Here is a 19,427-nt window from a genome sequence, read left to right as displayed (position 1 = left end):
AGTGTGCATCTTGAGATTGAGACTTCTGGCATTGAGCAGCATTACCCTTAGTTTTTACTTTTTGTGTTCTAGGGTGGTAGGTTTAGAATTTGAGCCTTGCCTAAAAAGGCACTATGGGGTGGCAAGAGCCTTTGCCAATATCCGGAAGCCTAGGGTGACAGGTGCAAGCCGCCCTCAAGCAGCGTGGCTTGTCCAGCATGTCATCCCAGGCAGACAGACATTGATCCCTTTGAATGACACCAGAATTTAAGCCAATTATTAAAGCTGATCATCTTATCACTGTATTGTGGCATCATTCTAGGTGAAGGTAGGATACTGCTCAAGGTCAGGGTCATACCTGCCTGGGCTACATAATCAGAGAGCTCCTCAATGTCTCTTTTCATGTAGTCCAAGGAGGTACGTCTCAGGTCGTTGACACCAGCGTGGACAATGACTGAGTCGTACTTGTACCTGCTGTTGAGAGACCTGAGTGCTTGTGTTATGTGGCGGATTCTAGCGCCCGACAGGCAGCTTACTGTGACCTTCTCCTTACTCAGTCTGGTGAGCTGGACGCCAGTGTGTCTGACTATGGAGTCACCTATGACAAGTATGTTTGGTGTTGTATTTGGCCTTAAGGGCAGTGACATTTGTCATTTGTCATTCTGTAAGCCAGAAATTAGATATTGGTAGGAGATTGCGCTCAGCATTCTGTCTTGGATCTGACAGCAAGGACCATTCACCCCCACATTATCTTGCCTTGCTCTGTTCAGTAAGTAGGAACAGTAATTCTTTTAGTCAATCAGGAATAGACAATGAGATTAGCTAAATACTGTTTTTCTGTAACTGTGTGAAACTTTCCATCTGTGTTATTTTTAATGTTTCCTGTGTCTGAAACTCTGATGTTTACTGTAACTAGATATTTAGTCTTTTCATGTTTTTTTATTATTAAATATGTTTAAACTTTTCATTGTTGTTGGTCCTTTTTAGAATATATTTAAGTGTTGAGAGAGTTTGAAAACCTAGCTGTTTGGTCAACATTACCATTTGTATTAATATTAATTTCACTCAGTATAATTGTATACCCTTTTAAGAGCCTTATAGTAACTGACTTGGATTGCAGTGAATCTTCCTTATAGTCTGGGCAGTGTCGGTAAAGTGGGTAACCTGTGCCAGCCTTTCCAGTGTGTGTGTGTGTGTGTGTGTGTGTGTGTGTGTGTGTGTGTAAATTAAATCTTGGTGTGTGGATGTCAGCTACTTGGGCAGGGACACAAAGCACTGCTTCTACAGAGAGAGTGGTGGAGGACTTGGCTTGGGCACTTGGCTGATGACTCAACTCTGAAGCTGTGCCAGTGGGGAGCCTTATTGGGGACCTAAGGAGAGACAGAAAAACCCAGACCCCAGTCTGTGTGTGTTCCCTGTGTGCTCTTAAGGAAAATTGTGCTTGATGCAGAGAGGTCTGCGTCTGGAAATACTGAGTGTATCTATTTATATTCTAAGTGAATCTCCCTCTCCAGTGTCAGTAGTGAAGTTTCAGGCTCCTTGATTACTGGCCCAGAGTGGAGAACTCACACAATGGTAAGCATATTCCCCTTCATATAAAGTCCCATTTTACCAGAGCTACTGCTACCACCATTGCTTTCCTTAGTGGGATAACCACCAAAGAAAGTTTAGAGGCAACTACTTTGTCCTCTGTCCACAGTTTTATCAAGCACTGTATTCTCCCTCCTTTCTCCAAATCTAAGTCTGTGTTTGCCTCTACAGCACTTTTTCAGCTTTGGGAATTTTCCCATATTGTCATTACTGCAACTGTGAAACCACAATGAACACAGTACAGTTGTTTCTACTTAGCATAAATGTAGATGCTTGACTGTCTTCGCTCTTGCAGTACGTCTTCCCTCCCTCCATCACATCTTCTATGTCTTCAGGTTGGGGTGGGCATCCTTTTTCCCTGTCCAATGTCCTCTGTCTCTGTCCTTCCTATTAGGTATTTAGGGTTCCTTCTCTTGCTTTCTGTGAACCTTTTTGGAGCCTTGTGCCCTGATCCTGGCGCTTCACTTGGGGGGGGTGATCCTCCTTTTGGTGGGAGGGGGACAGTACAAACCTGTAAGATGATTCTAGTCAACGATCCTTGTACCCAGAAAGGTGAAAGGAGCCAGCCTGGTAGGAGAGAGTTAAAATTTCTGGTACTCATGCTGGCCAAGGGCTTCCACAGCAAAGAAAACCCTTATGTCTTTATTACAACATTAAAGACACTCAAACATCTACATTTATGGTAAGTACACAAAGCTGTGGAAAATAGGTCCACATGGATTCCTCCCATAGCAGTTTCCTTATTGTAGTTTTGAATGCTGATAAAGTTGTGGAGTTTCTTTTGTCATTTGGTAGTTTCTTCAAGATGGCAGGGTAGAAGGGTCTTTCGTAAGGTGTAGGATTGTTCTTGTATTGCTAAGATTTTCTTGACTGTTTGGCAATACCTTTGATTTACTACTTTAAATGTAAGGGTAGTGGTAAGAAGGGTTGTTCCGGGCGTGGTAGGGACCAACTGATAGTCTTAAGTACATCACAGTAATGATTTCTGAGATCTGGTAATGTAACACATCTGCAAACCCTAGTTTCCATGTTCTGTAGCTTGTAAGATGAATGATGGTAGATTATGGGTAAAAATTTTCTGGAGATTGCTGTCTTGATTGTAAGTGAATTGCAGATGGGAGATAAGATAACATAGTTTAAGTTGTGAATGCACTTTATTGGATATTTTGTCCCTGTGGGTATAAACATTTAGGCACAAGTCTAGTACGAGTCCCAGATATTTTTGATCATCATTCCCTTTGCCTCAGTGGCATTTTGGGCTGTTTGCCAAGTGTAAACTAGTACTGGCCAGCTTTCAAAAGCCTAGACTCCTCTTCCTGTGACAATTGACTGGATGATTATATCATGAGAGGGGAAGCCTTCAAATGTCACCGGGAGTAAGTGTTTAATCTCTTTCTGCCTTTCAGAGAATAAAGTCCTCTGATTCTTCACAGGATCAAGTGCAAATTTTTCTAGCTTACTGCTCGATAAGCCCCATCTGAAGACGCCTTCTTTTCATTTTATTGTTAGAGTTATTATTCCTTTTCTATTCTGTTTACTTTTTAAATACTTATTTTCAATAATTTAATTTGTCAATGTTTGCAGTAATTCCTGTGTGAATTTCTGCTTGTAGCAATATTTATTTGGCTTTTATATTTGACAAATGAATGTCTTTACTTTCAGTATTTTTCTGACGTGCAGTGTGTATGTGTGCTGTTAGACACTAGGGGCAGTCTCAAGCAGTCAGAACTGCAAATTAATCTCTCCTGCCTTTACAATTGTAACTTTGCTTTATTTTCATCTGTGGAAAAATATTGCAGAACTTGGATTTTTTTTCAGCTATTATACATTATATTTGGAGACAAAGCCAGAGAGGCAAGATTACGTTGGTTTGGACATGTGCTGAGGAGGGATGCAGAGTATATTGGAAAAAAGATGCTGAGGATGAAGCTGCCAGGTAACAGGAAAAGAGGAAGGCCTAAGATGAGGTTTATGGATGTGGTGAGAGAGGACATGCAGGTGGTTGGTGCGACAGAGCAAGATGCAGAGGACAGGAAGAAATGGAAACAGATGATCCGCTGTGGCGACCCCTAACGGGAGCAACCGAAAGAAGAAGATACATTATTTACTCTATGTATGGCTCTGCTTTTGTGTTTTCAACATCAAAGTTTAATTGTACTGCAAATTAAGTTATTTGAATGTACTGCTGAGATTTACTCTCTCTGACAAAGTATAGTTAGTTTAAATTGCTGTTAAATGTTATTTTATGGCAGTTTAAAGTGATTAAAGTAGTGGGGGTTTGCTGGTTTGACACATTGGTTAGTTTTATGTTTGGACATTGTGTACTGAAAATTATTTAACTTGTATCAGTTTTAAAAGAATTCTGAACACATTTCAAAGTGTTTTGTGATAATAGGACAGTTTGGCAGAGTTTAGTTGTGTGGAATCATACTTACTACCAGAAACAATTAGTGCTTATTGTGATACATTATCCAGTACCGTCAGTTTATTATTGACTAGCTTTCTCTCCCATGACTTGCTGAATCCTAATTTGGGTACCACCTATCAAATCCAGTTGCACCTAAAAAGAAAAAACAATAAAAAATATATGGCTCGATGTAAGTTAATGATTCTGTCTGGGCCAGTGATCAGCCCACAGACCACTTACATTTTGCCCTGTCTCCCTCTAGTATAGCTTTGCCCCCCCCCCCCACTATAGAATGGTATTTAGTCATATCCTTGGAGGCCGTTCAAGTACCTGGCACAGGTATGGGAGAACAAAGCCTTTTAGGTGCAGCAGCAGTCTGAGGTAATAGACCCCTTGCCAGATATAATACTCTGTCCCTAGATATTTTATCTGGTAGTGAAGCTGACAAGAAAAAGAAACAAAAGCCTCATCACACAGGTGATGATTAAATTGTTACTGTTTATAAGGCTGATGTGTTTTCTTGCCTAAGAGTGGTTTACAGACGGCTAATTCTGGTGGTTGTGTTCCCATGCATGGCTCTAGACCTTTCTTTTGTTTCAGAGAATGGTGAGGAATCTGATAAAGATAGTAATGATTACTAGTTGGCACTGGGTCCAGTCACTGTGATTCTTTGGAAAGTGAACCTTAGCTGAAGTCCAAGCAAAGTGTTCATTTTTCCTAAGATTGCCAAATTTAGGGGGTCTGCTTTGGAAGACCGAAATACCAGAAGGCCGACTTTTAAAATCCAGAGACGAGAAAGCAGACAACCACAGAAAACTGACGTCTTGGAACACTGACTTCCAACTCCAGGTAAGTAACCACTTGGCCAAAAAAAAAAAAATATTAAACCTGAAGCAAATTAAACCCACCAATGTGGCTTTGCCCTTCACACCCCCCCCCAACTAAATGTACCAATGCAGAGGTGCACTACTGCGAGGATAAGGAGCAAAGTTCAACATGGTGGCCAAGTAGTTAGTTTCAGGGGAATTCTTCCACACTCACCAGACTAGACAGAGCAGCTTCTTCAGTTGTTGCATCACATGATAGAAGCAGTGGTCATAGAATCATTGCCTGTGATATACAAAGGCAAAGAATTTTACTCTAGAATCATTTGATACCAAAAGTACTCTTGGGGACATGTCCTAACACTTATATAAAAGTTCAGAAATTCAGATTGCTCACCTTATAGTTGGTCCTAGCATAGCTTCTAGACCATTGTTTCATGATGACTCTAGATCTCAAGTGCACTTATCGTTGTATTCCTATTACTCCCAGTTTCATGAATTTTTTGAGATTTGCTGTGTCTGGCTTACATTTTCAGTTTTCTGCATTACACTTGGCAATCTATTGAACCTTGTGTGTTTACAAAGTGCCAGGCCCCGGTGGTTGTCTATTGCAGTGCAGAACCTAGACATTCACATTTTTCCTTATTTAGACAGCTTGCTGATTATGCAGATTCTGTAGCCAAGTGCTTGGCATCCTTAGACAAGGTCACTTTCCCTTCTTTCCCACCTGGGCTTGAAATTGAACTTTAAAAATCCTTCCTCACATCCTCGGAATGAACTGTTTACCCTGGTGTGTTTGATAGACACAGTAAAAAGGATGACCTTCCCACCAGAAGACAAAAGTAATGACTTATGAGAGCATTTTCCTGAATGTCTCTCCTCTAGACATAGCCTCAGCAAAAGAGATGTTCTTTGTGTTTCACTGTTGCAGTCATCACATTTGGGATGTTCATCATGTTTCACTGTTGCAGTCATTACTCTTGGGTTATCCTACTCGCAGGCTACCCGCAGTCGGCCAGAATTCCAAAGTCTAGGTCCGGCGTCGGTTGCTGTCGCCTCTTCCCTGACGTCAGTGCGCCAAGGGTATAAAAGATGCAATCGACGCCATTTTCTTCAGTCTTTGTTTCCGCGTGGTGCCCGAAGCAAAAGCAGTTCGCAAGTGCCGGTAGGCCGATTCCTGAGATTTTCACAGACTAATTCCAGATCCAAAGTCTTCATTAAAGCTAAGTACCCCATTGGGGAAACTTTTTTCTTGCTCCAGATCGATGTCAGAAAAAGATAACAATCGTATTTCTTGTGGGAAGCAAATACCTCATAAGGATTTTCATTCTTACTGTATTCCTTGCCTAGGCCCTGATCATAACATTGCTAGCTGTCAGTTTTGTGCTAGATTCAACAAACGCACTATTAAGCATCGGTTTGGTTTTGCTTATTACTTTGGCCGAAAATTCAGTTATATAATGCTGTCGGAACAGCCGATGACCAAAAAGAGACAGGCATCCGAGATCCAAAACCGACGAGGCTTCCGCTAAGCCAGTCGCCGGTTCTCAGTGAGGCGCTTTCGCAGCCCCTGACGCCAGCTACCTCAGAGCCACAGGCCACTGAAAAGTCCCACGTGGAGCCAGCTAGGCCTCTGGATACTCAGACATTCGGAAATCATTCCCTCAGATGGGTCCAGAGCCGCTGAGCAGGCATCGGCTTCTGAGGGTGTTTTCAGACTTACACAGCTTTATGTAAAGCCTACTTTCAGCTTCAAAAGCAAAGACTAAAGCAGCTTTAAAGACAAAGAAACCAGTACAGCATTCTCCAGAACAGACTTCCATGCCTAAGAAACAGATGCTCAAAATGGCCGAAGACCTTATTACCTTGATCAGGGGTTCCCATCCCCCTCCTGACAAGAGACCTAGGCAAGAGACAGACTATGACTCTTCAGATCAGGTTTCCATTTCCTCTGACTCTTCTGTACAGGAATACTCTCTTCCTCCCTATGAGGATTCTGATGCTGAAGAATCCATTCCTTCAGCCTCTCCTCCTGAGGATTATTCTTTTGGGGAAACCCTGCATACCATGAGGGCGCACTTCCACTGGGAGAGCCAAGATTACTCAGAATCAAAGAAAAGACTTAGAGATTTTCTTTTACTTCCTCAGCACAGGCCTCTTGCTATCCCCCCTGTGCTAGACATTGTAGATGATGTATTTTCAGAGTCCGGCCTTTCTCCAGACTCCTTACCTCCAGCTCCTGTTAAACCAGACAGATACTACAGGGTTCCAGATTCACATAAATTTCTTTATAAAAACCCTGCTGCTGACCCAGAAACTATTTCTCAGGGTCCCAAGAGGGATAAGGCCGCTACTGCAAAAAACCCTATCCCTTCTGACAGGGATTCAAGGACACTAGACAGATGGGGGGAAAAGGTTTACATTTCTGCTACTTTGGCTGTGAGGGCTTTAAATTGTCAATTTCATATGATTAAATATCAGCAATACTTAATGTCACTGTTAAAACAGAAAATGTTGGCTAATTCTGATTGTGCAGAAAATAAGGAAACGCAGGATTTATTGCATGCAACTGAACAAGTGGGAAAGCATACATTGCAATGTGGTTTTGATTCTCTGGAGGCCTCCTGCAGGGCCGCAGTTACGGGTTCTGTCATTAGGAGACATGCTTGGTTAAAGGAACAAAATCTGCCTGATCATGTTTAAGCAAAATTATTAGATGCTCCATTACAGCATGATACCTTATTTGGTGTTAAAGCACGTCCCAGAGGCAGATCCCAGCCCCAGGGCTCATACAGGCCTAAACAGTGGGGCGCTCCTACCTCCAAAAGTGGAGAAGACAAAGCACAGCCATACAGGAAACCGTCCCAATGACTTGCCTCTACCAGCACCAAGCACTTATCTTCTTGCAGCCCTCTTAGGGGGAAAACTAGCACTTTTCTCTCAAAATTGGCACATGATCACCCAGGACAAATGGGTATTGAATATAGTGTCCCAGGGCTACAGGTTCCAATTTCACACCCTGCCAAAGGCAAAAGGTATGCCAAACCTGCCACACAATCAATGGGCAGAGGCACAAAAACAAGTTTCGTCCCTTATGAACATGAGGGCCATTCAGCAAGTACCACAGCAAGAGCAGGGACAAGGATTTTACTCAAGACTTTTCTTGGTACCCAGAAAGGACAAAACCTGGAGACCAATACTGGACCTGTCTATTATAAACACATTTTTGGACGTCCCAAAATTCAAAATGCTAACTCTGCAGCAGCTTCTGCCCATGCTGGGCAAGAAGGCTTGGCTTGTACCTTTGGACCTAAAAGAGGCATACCTGCATATCCCAATCTAACAGTCTAGCAGAAGATACCTCAGATTCATAGCTGGCTGATTGCACTGCCAATTCTCTGCCCTGCCCTTTGGCTTATCTACTGTGCCCAGGGTCTTCAAAAATGCCTGGCACCAGTAATTGCATTTTGCAGACAAAGAGGAATTCAAATATATCCTTACTTGGACGACTGCCTTATACAAGCAGAGAACAAGGACACTTGACTAAAGCATCTGGGGTTCGTAAAAAGATTATTAATTTGTCTAGGGTACACAGTAAACGAAAAGAAATCAAAACTAGTACCCTCTCAAGAGATAATATTCCTGGGTGTAAGCTTAAATACAACTGCCCAGATGGCTTATCTCACGCCAGACAAACAAAGGCAACTAACTTCTTACTTCAAAATGTTGGCAACAAAGACCCAGTTATCTGCAAGAAAAATTTTGCAGGCTTTGGGCTTCATGGCATCCTGCATTCTGCTAATTCCATATGCCAGACTGCATATGAGGAAACTTCAATGGTACCTAAAAAGTGTCTGGACTCAACATTGTCAAAGCCTGGAAGCGTTAATTACCCTCATTCCTTGCCTGCGACAGGAGTTTCGATGGTGGGCACATGTCTGTCACCTCAACAAGGGACAGCCATTCACTCTACCCACAGCCAGGCAGTCAATAACAACAGATGCATTGGATTATGCCTGGGGAGCACACATGACAGGAAAATGTATTCAGGGCACATGGTCCACAAGCCAGTTGCATCTACATATCAATCAAAAAGAGATGCTAGCTGTTCAAAATGCCCTGACAGCTTTCAAGGATCTACTCCATCCAAGACAACTACTGATAAGGACGGACAATACTACAGTCATGTGGTACATAAACAAGCAGGGAGGCACACATTCCTACCCCCGCTGCAAGACAAGCCATGACTTTGTGGGACACAGCATTGACTTATCGAGTACACCTGCCAGCACAATTCCTGCCAGGAAAGAACTCTGGCAGACTAACTAAGCAGAAACTTCACGGATCCCCACTAATGGAAACTGGATCCACAAGTCTTCAGCATGATAACAAAGGAATGGGGATGCCCAGACATAGATCTGTTTGCCTCCTCTCACAACTGCCAACTACAGAAATTCTGCACAAGGACTTATCACAAGCAAGCGTGGAAAGTGGATGCTCTGTCATTCAGCTGGAAAAGTCTAACAGTATATTCCTTTCCTCCTCTGCCTCTCCTCCCCAAGGTGCTCCTAAAGGTGTGAGACAAGAGAAGCCAAAAATTATTCTGATTGCCCCAGACTGGCCACGCCAGCACTGGTACTCAATCCTAAAAAGTGTCTCAAGGCCCATCCTTGACATTACCTCTAATTCCTCACTTATTGACCCAGCGAAACAATCAGATTCTGCACAGCCAGCTCAGGACCCTAAGTCTGGCAGCATGGCAGATAATGTAACCATTCAAAACACAACTCTTTCTAAAGCAGTGATGGATGTTATTTTGGAGTCCAGGAGGCCCAGTACCAGAAAATCTTATGCAAAAAAATGGAAAAGATTCTGTGCTTGGAACCAGGCAAAAGGAATGGTCACATCTGTGCCAAATATCCCTCAGATTTTACAACACCTAACTGAGATGCTCGACAAAGGCCTATCCTTTTCATCAATTAAAATTCTTGCCTCTGCCATTTCAGCTCATTAAAATACGGAACCTCCTATTTTTTCACATCCTTTGCTAAGGCAGTACCTCAGAGGGGCCAAAAACATAAGACCTCCCAGGAGAACCCCAATACCTGCATGGGACCTCAGTTATGTCTTGGAAAAACTCACACTGCCGCCCTTTGAGCTAGTCAATACAGCTGATATAAAGTTTTTATCTTGGAAAACAGCTCTGCTCCTAGAAATAACCTCTGCAAGACGAGTTTCAGAGATGCAAGCACTCATGGCTGTGGAACCTTTCATCATTGTCCATCCAGACAGGGTTTTTGTAAGGACGAACCTGACATTTATGCCTAAGGTAGTGTCCAGTGTGGCCCTTAACCAAACCATTCATTTGCCTACCTTTTATCCAAACCCACAGAATAAGGGTGAGAGACTTCTGCATTCTTTGGACATACACAGACAACTACGCTTCTACTTGGACAGAACTAAAGCTTTCAGAAAAGCTGAGCAACTCTTAGTGGCATACGCTGCAGGATCTCAGTGAAAGCCTATCTCAAAACAGACTATTTCAAAATGGATAGGCCACTGCATTCGTTTCTGCTACTCACAACATGGCAAATCAGTGCCCAAGGGCATTAGGCCTCATTCTACCAGGGCAGCAGCCACTTCAGCAGCTTTTCTCAGAGGAGTACCAACCAAAGACATTTTAGAGACTGCAATGTGGAGTTCAGTGCACACTTTTACAAAGCACTACCTTTTACCTCTCTACTCTAAATCCAGAACAGGCTTCACCACTGCAGTTCTGCAGGGCCTTATAGCCTCTCCTAATCCTATTTAGGCCCAGCCACCCAACCTCAGCTTTGGGATTCAACCCGAGAGTAATGACTGCAACAGTGAAACACGATGAACATAGTACAGTTGTGTACCTAACATAAATGTAGATGTTCGAGTGTATTCAATGTTGCAGTCCAGGTTACCCTCCCACCATCCCCCTTTTCTTTGCTGGGACTTACCTATACTTCTCTATCTTATACAACCTATGTGGTGTATGTGCTTGTAGCTGAAGGAAAGGTTTATTTTACTGCATGCATAATTATTGGCATAATTTTTTAGCCTACCATTTTGGGGGCACCTGACATCTGGGGCAAGAAAAACTGAAGAAAATGGCGTTGGTTGCATCTTTTATACCCCTGGCGCACTGACGTCAGGGAAAAGGCGACAGCAACCGATGCCGGACCTAGACTTTGGAATTCTGGCCGACTGCGGGTAGCCTGCCAGCAGGATAACCCAAGAGTAATGACTGCAACAGTGAATACACTCGAACATCTACATTTATGGTAAGTACACAACTGTACTTTATCTGCCTGCAGGTAGCCCTCAGCCGGCCTGAATACCAGAGTCTTCGGATTTCTGCGTCTGATGTTGTCGCTTCTTCCATGATGTCAGGTCGTCAGGGGTATAAAACATGCAACCGATGCCATTACATCAGTCTTTCTTGCCGTACAGTGCCTAAAGCAGTAGCAGTTTGCAAGTGCGATTGACCGACTCCTGAAATTTTAGTTTTCGAGTTTCAGACCTGAAGTCTTCAAAAAAATAAGTACCCCTTTTTTTCTTGTTCTGATGTCAGAAAAAAATAGCAATTGTTTTGCCTGTGGAAAGCAAATACCTCATAGAGATTTCCATTCTTACTGCGTCACCTGTTTAGGCTCAGACCACGACGTCCCTCGTTGTCAGTTTTGTGCCTTGTTCAACACATGAACTATTCGTCGTTGGGCTATTTTTATAGCCAAATACTTCCGTTCTCGATCTCCTTACTCTGAAATGGCTTTGTTAAGCCATCCGACTACTGATCTTCCGAAAAAACGTAAGGATAAAGACAGAGACAGACCGCATAGGTCCAAAACTGCCGACGACTCTTCCGTTAAAGCTAGTCGCCAGTCCACCGGTACTCAGTGAGGTGCTTTCGCAGCCCCTGATACCTGCTACTACAGATTCGCAGGCCTCTACTGAGACCCATTCGGTGTCCGGTATGCCACGAGATGCTTCTTCGACTATGGAACCTGCGGATGTCTTGGATGGGTCCGGAGCCGCTGTGCAGGCTCCAGCTTCTGAGGGTGTATTCAGGCCTACCGACTTTCATATTAAACTGACGACTTTGTTTCAAGCTAGAAATACCGAATTCCTCCGGCCTAAAGGTCGCACAACTCCTAGAAAACCAACTACCAAACCGCATTCTCAGGCCCATATGCCTCAAAAACAAATGATTAGAATAGCTGAAGACCTTATTACCTTAATTAGGGGAAGCGAGCCTTCCCCCTCTAAGAGACCTAGAACTGATTTTCTTTGTGATTCTTCTGATCAGGAATCTGATATCTCTGTTCCTTCTGACTACCAGGATTTACCCTTATCTACTTATGAGGATTCTGATGCAGAGGATTCCATTCCCTCTGCTTCCCCTCCAGAAGATTTTTCTTTTGGTGAAATCTTGCTTACCCTTAGGGAGCATTTCCGCTGGGAAAGCCAGGACTATTCTGAGTCCAAAAAGAGACTTAGGGAATTTTTACTCCTGCCTCAACATAGGCCTCTAGCTATTCCTCCTGTTCTGGAAATTGTAGATTATGTTTTCTTGGAATCCAGCCTTACCCCAGACACTGTGCCTCCAAGCTCCCAGGAAACCTGACCGGTACTACAGAGTACGTGACTCACAAATTCCTCTTCAGGAATCCTACTGTGGATCCTGAGACCATTTCCCAAGGACCAAAAGGCTTTATTGCTACTACTGCCAAAAATCCTACCCCTTCTGATAGGGACTCTAGAGCTTTAGATAGATGGGGTAAGAAGGTATACACTTCTGCTACTTTGGCCATTAGGGCTTTAAATTGCCAGTTTCATATGTTAAAGTTTCAGCAGCATATTATGGGACTACTTAAACAGAAAATTATGTTGATTCCTGACTGTGCTAAACACAAAGATTTGCAAGAGTTAATGCATTCTGCTGAACAAGTTGGTAAACATACTTTGCAATATGGTTTTGATGCTTTTGAAGCATCTTGCAGGGCTGCTGTCACTGGGTCTGTACTTAGATGGCATGCTTGGCTTAAGGAACAAAATTTGCCAGATCATGTTAATGCTAAATTACTGGATGCACCCTTAAACCAAGACCGCCTTTTTGGCAACAAAGCAGAATAAGTCCTCAAAAGGATGGAGGAAAAAGTAAATCTATGCAAACTGTTAAATATTTCTTACAAGTACAGCCTCTTAGATTCAGTAGGCATTGGCCTTCAAAGAACTGGTCTTTTCCAGTCCCTTCCTGGCCTTCTCAGTCCAAACCCAGGAGCAGCAGACCACCAAGACTTTAGTGTCAGGCAATGCACAGATCTAAGCAGTGGGGGGCTCCCGCTTCCAAAGCAGGGAGTAATAAGCCATCCCCTATGGAAAAAAAATAGCACAATGACTTATCCTTAACTCTTCCAAGCTCTGCTCAACTACTTGCTCCCTTAGGAGGAAAGCTCGGTATGCATGCAAAAAACTGGGAACTCATTACCCAGGATACAGATTCCACTTCCACTCACTCCCAACCCAAAGTGGATGGCCAGACCTCCCCCCAAATCAGTGGGCAGAGGCCCAAAAACAAGTTCTCTCTCTCCTCAGTATCAGGGCTATTCAACCTGTCCCAGCAGAACAAAAGGGACAAGGTTTTTATTCAAGACTGTTCCTGGTTCCCAGAAAAGAAAACTCCTGGCTTCCTATCCTGGACCTGTCTATTCTCAACACCTTTCTGGTGGTTCCAAAATTCAAAATGCTAACTCTTCAACAACTTCTTCCTATGCTAGCCAAGGATGCCTGTCTGTCAACCCTAGACTTAAAAGAAGTTTACCTGCACATCCCAATAAGGGAATCCTGCAGACAATACCTGCGTTCCATGGCGGGCTCCATGCACCATCAGTTCTCTGCACTTCCTTTTGGCTTATCTACTGCGCCCAGGATATTCACAAAGTGCCTAGCTCCAGCCATTGCATTTTGCAGGCAGAGAAATATTCAGATTTACCCATACTTGGACGATTGCCTGATTCAGGCAGAAAGTCAGGACTTGCTATTACAACACCTGGCATTTGTAAGTGACTTCTAACCTCACTGGGGTGCACCATCAGTGAGAAGAAAGCACACCTAGTACCCTGCCAACAGATTGTATTCCTGGGAGCAAGCTTGAACACAACTTACTAGATGGCATTCCTCACTCCAGAGAAACAAGTTTATTTGCCAGCCTACTTCAACCTACTTGGCCACAAAAGCCCAGCTATCTGCAAGGAAAATCCTGCAAGCCCTGGGGTTCCTGGCCTCTTGCATTCTGTTAATTACATGTGCAAGACTGCATATAGGTTCATAGGTTCATACTAGGCTATCTGCTCTAGGGCATTTATAAGCCTAGCCAGAATGTGTTTGGCTTTCGCCACCCATTTTAAATTAATTTTGATATGCCCTTTTTTGAGGTTAGTATACTGTGCCTCTGTCTAACAGTGACACAGAAGTGATACCCAGGGTAAACCTACGATCTCCCATCCACTCATCAAGATTCCTCTTGAAGAGACTCAATGAGGGACTCTGCCTAACCTGGACTGGGATTTTATTCCAGAGTGAAGGGAGCCTCTGGGTTATGAATCTTTCCCTCCAGCATGTCCTATTTATTTCGGTGCTGAGGTTCAAGTCTCTCGAGCGTGTAGCTCGATGGGATTTGGATTTTCTGAGGTGCAGCATGTCCATTAATTCCGGGTTGGACATGGCTTTATACGTCAGGCACAGATCGCCTCTGAACAGGCGGTATGCCACTGAGTAGAGCTGGAGTTTCTTTAACCGGGCAGCATATGGCATCTGTTTGAGCCCTTTGATCCTCTTGGTGAGGTACTTTTGGGGTCTTTCCAGTTGCTGCAGGTGTCTGGTAAGGTACATCCCAAAAGGGCCATTGTACTCAATTATGGGCCTGATGAGGGATGAGTAAAGAAGCACGATGACCTCCCCTGATCTAGATCTGAATCCCTTCATGATTAGGTGGGCTATATAAAATGTTTTTCTAACCACTTTGGCCACGTGGTTGTCAAATGAGAGATTGCTATCAACTTGGGTCCCCAGGTCCCTAATTACTTCTTCTGTACTTAATGGATTACCACCTATGTGGTAATTTGTGGGCACTTTGTTTTTGCCAAAGGGGATGACTATACACTTTTTGGCATTTAGCTTGAGGCCATGGCTCTGGCACCAGTTGTCTGTTTCTATGAGGCCCTTTTGGAGGATGCTTGTGTCGGCTGGAGAGTCGATTATGGTGCCCAGTTTGCAGTCATCTGCGAACTTGGTCAGCCACAGTCCTTCCATGTTGGCCTGTACCTCTGAGAAATATATACCGAACAAGAGAGGTCCCAGGACTGAGCCTTGTGGGACGCCACTTGTAACTGGTTTGGAGTCTGACATGGCTCCAGCAATTCTAACCATGTGGGTTCTGTCCTTGAGCCAGTTTGCAACCCATCTAGTGACATAGGGGTTTATATTTAAGCTGGTGAGCTTATCTATAATGCCCGAGTGGGGTATTGTATCGAAGGCTTTTGCGAGGTCCAGGTAGGCTGTGTGGACCACCTTCCCCTCGTCAATGGCCTTGGTGACTGTTTCAAAGAAATCAACCAGGTTTAAGAGGCAGGATCTGCCCTTAACAAAGCCGAACTGGGTAGGATCCAGTGTCTGTAGGTCCCCAATATCTTTATTTATGAGCTCCATGATGATCCTTTCCATAGCTTTGCAGACCAAGCTAGTCAGGCTTATGGGGCAATAGTTTCCAGGATCCATTGAGGCACCACCTTTGTGGAGAGGGACCACTGTTGCTGTGCGCCACTCTTTGGGTACATATCCTGTAGTAAGGCTGAGATTGAACGGTAGTTTTATGTTTGGGTTTAGCTCTTCTTGGAGTTCATGTAGGACGCAGCCCGGGACACCGTCTGGTCCCATTGATGCTGTGTTTTTTGCTTTATGAGGAAACTTTAATGGTATCTAAAAAGTCTATGGTGTCAACATTCTCAGGACCTGGAAACAACGATTCCTATCATTCCTTGTCTAAGAGCAGAGTTCCTTTGGTGGGCAGAGGCCTGCTACCACAACAAGGGACTCCCTTTCACTCTACCCCCTGCCGCCCAAATCCTAACAACAGATGGATCAGACTATGCATGTGGGGCTCACATGGCAGGACATTGCATTCTGCCCAAATGGAACCCAAAGCAGATGCACCTGCATATCAGTCAAAAAGAAATGTTAGCTGTACAGAATGCTCTGACAGCCTTCAAAGACCTTATTCTTCCAGGACAACTGTTGGTAAAGCAGACCACAGCTGTGTGGTACATAAACAAGCAGGGAGGATCCCATTCCTACCCACTCTGCAGACTAGCCATGGCTCTGTGGAACACAGCCTTGAGCTACCAAGTGAACCTGCAAGCTCAATTTCTGCCAGACAAACTAAATTCACTGGCAGACGACTTGAGCAGAAATCTCATAGACCCACACGAATGGAGACTGGAACCCAAAATATTCAAGCTCTTGAGGAACAAATGGGGGACACCAGAGGTGGACCTGTTTGCCTCCCCTCAGAACTACCAACTGAACAAATTCTGTACCAGAACTCCCCACAGTCAAGCTTGGAAATTGGATGCCCTGTCCTTTACGTGGGAAAGCCTCTCAATTTCTGCCTTTCCCCCTCTGCGGCTCCTCTCAAAGGTTGTACTGAAGATCAAACGGGACAAGCTAAAGACAATACTGATTGCCCCAGACTGGCCACACCAGCACTGGTATCCCTTTTGTGCAGTCTGACAGTGCTGCAACCATGGCACCTGCCTCAGACCCCTTCCCTGCTGTCCCAGCAGGTGGGTCAGATTCTGCATCCTCAGCTTCAAGCCCTGAACCTTGCAGCCTGGCCAATTCCCTGAGTTCACCTCTAGCAGCCCTCAGTAAGCAAGTTCTGGATGTCATTCTTGAGGCAAGGAGGCCCAGTACTAGAAATTCCTATTCAGAAAAGTGGAAAAGGTACTGTTCCTGGAACCAGGCTCAGGGGATGGGCACAACTGTGCCCAGCTTACCTCATATTCTAGATTATTTAACAGAAATGCTCCACAAGAGCCTATCTGTCTCTTCAGTTAAGATTCATGCCTCTGCCATTTCAGCACATTATAATACTGAGCCACCCCTCTTCTTTCAGCCCCAGCTAAAACAATTCCTTAGAGGGGCCAAAAATTTAAAGCCCCCCAGGAGAGCTCCCACTCCAGCCTGGGACCTTAACTTTGTATTGGAAAAACTCACTGTTCCCCCCTTTGAATCAGCTGCTACAGCAGAGTTGAAATTCCTTTCTTGGAAAACAGCATTACTTCTAGCCATCACTTCATCAAGAAGAGTGTCTGAACTGCAGGCCCTCATGACAGTGGAACCCTTCATTATCTTCCATGCGGACAGGGTTTCCCTCAGGACTAATCCGTCCTTTATGCCCAAGGTGGTGTCTAGTGTGGCTCTAAACCAGTCCATTCATTTGCCTACTTTTTCCCTAACCCTCAAAATAAAAGGGAAAGGTTACTGCATTCTCTGGACGTGCACAGACAGCTTAGATTCTATTTGGACAGAATTAAGCCTCTCAGAAAATCTGACCAGCTGCTAGTTAGCTTTGCTGCAGGGGCAGATGGGAAGGCCATTTCAAAGCATACCATTTCCAAATGGATAGCCCTTTGCATCCATGTTTGCTACAAGCACCATGGAAAACCTACCCCACAGGGGATACCACCAGGGCTGCATCTACGTCTACGGCATTTGTCAGGGGAGTCCCTACCAGGGACATCCTGGAAGTTGCTACCTGGAGCTCTGTACATACTTTCACCAAGCATTACCACCTGCCTATCTTTTCTAAATCCAGAGCTGGATTTGCCACAGCAGTCTTACAGGGCCTGATTGCTAGCCCCAGTGCTCTTTAACTGCCTCCTCCCTTCCTTAGCTTTGGGAATCAACCCATATGTGATGACTGCAATGGTGAAACACGAAGAACATGTAGATGTTCGAGTGTATTCACTGTTGCAGTCCTGGTTACACTCCCTCCAGCTCCCTGACTTCTCTTGGCTCTACCTTTCCTTCTTGTTTGGCATACATTATATCATGTCTATTTGCTTTTTGCTGGGGGTGTTCCATACCATACAATTGCTTCCTGTTGTGAGGGCACCTGACATCTGGGGCAAGAAAAACTGATGTAATGACGTCAGCTGCATGTTTTATACTCCTGACGACCTGACATCATGGAAGAAGTGACAGCATTCAACGCAGAAATCTGAAGACTCTGGTATTCAGGCCAGCGGAGGGCTACCTGTAGGCAGATAACCCAAATGTGATGACTGCAACAGTGAATACATTCGAACATCTACATTTATTGTAAGTGTACACAACTGTACTTTCCTCAAACGTCTGGGCTTCATGACATCAGTGATCCTCATGATACCACTAGCCAGACAACACATGAGAAAAATTGTCAGGTGTTTTACACTGATATAGACCACTACCAGCTTGTAATCGTATTTGTTTGGCTTAAGGGTCTTTAGGGACCTTGATATAATCTGAGATCCTGGCTTCTAAAAGGCAACTCACTGTCAGCTTCTGTATATCCAGCCAAATGAGAGTTGAGTCCGTGTGTAACAGTGGAATCCCCAATTCCTAGTACACTTTTGCTAGAAAGGTCTCTCTTCCTGCTTCCATGTGGCATTTAAACGAAAGTATGAGTTCAAGAAGACCTAGATATTTTTGCTTGGATGGTGGTCATGTTTTGGTTTATGATTTTTTAAGGTGCGCACAGGAAACAGTTAAAAGTTCCATAGATGGTTATCAGTTCACATAGAAAGTTTTGCCATGTACGTTTTTCTCAAAACCCAGACTCTTCACCAAGGTGTTGACCATGCTGGTCAAACCCTTGTGAGGGAAAAATTTCCTAGTGGTCTTTATCTTGGACAGCTGTCTTCTGATTGCCTTGTCCAGGGTCTTCTTGGAGGCAGCCTTCTTTCAGGCATTTCCCTGGATGTAGTCACTAGAATGGCAATACATCAAAAACATTGGATATGGGTATACACTGTTAAATGGTGATGGTCTGACTACAGTGATTCTGACTGCATGAGGGGATGTGGATTTTATTTTTATATGCAAGTGTGTGTGTGTGTGTATGTATGTATATATATATATATATATATATATATATATATATATATATATATATATATATATATATATATATGTATATATATATATAGAGAGAGAGAGAGAAAGAGAGAGGGAAAGAACAAGAAAAGTTGTAATATGCCACTGTTTTCATAGTCAGAATGTAACAGAATGTGAGCTACACTTCAGTATTGTAAAACTTGAAGCAGCTGAACTAAAAAAATGTGATTTAGTCTGCAGTGTGTGTTTGTCTTTTCAGCAGAACAGAAAGACATCTGGAGTTGTGCTTTTTCTGTCAAATAAGAAGGAAGCATGTGTGTGTGTGTGTGTGTGTGTTATTTTATATATTTACATGTATGTAAGGTTTGTAACTGAAGTTGTAATTTCATTCGGATGGACAGTAGTTTTACACAAAATGTGAAATGTGTGGCAGTCGTGTGAAA

The 19,427-nt window shown here is 43.9% G+C and overlaps 1 protein-coding gene across 1 annotated transcript in view; it reads left to right on the top strand.

Moving 5' to 3' along the window:
- Nucleotides 1-19,427, top strand: part of SLC30A5 (solute carrier family 30 member 5) — a 1,152,350-nt gene that overhangs the window by 471,385 nt on the left and 661,538 nt on the right. The window lies entirely within an intron of this gene.

The sequence above is a fragment of the Protopterus annectens genome, chromosome 2.part2, assembly GCF_019279795.1.
Source record: "Protopterus annectens isolate FY-2018-M chromosome 2.part2, PAN1.0, whole genome shotgun sequence".
Taxonomy (NCBI): Eukaryota; Metazoa; Chordata; order Ceratodontiformes; family Protopteridae; genus Protopterus; species Protopterus annectens.
Note: the sequence above shows the minus strand (reverse complement) of the source record. Positions and strands in the feature narration are given on the sequence as shown.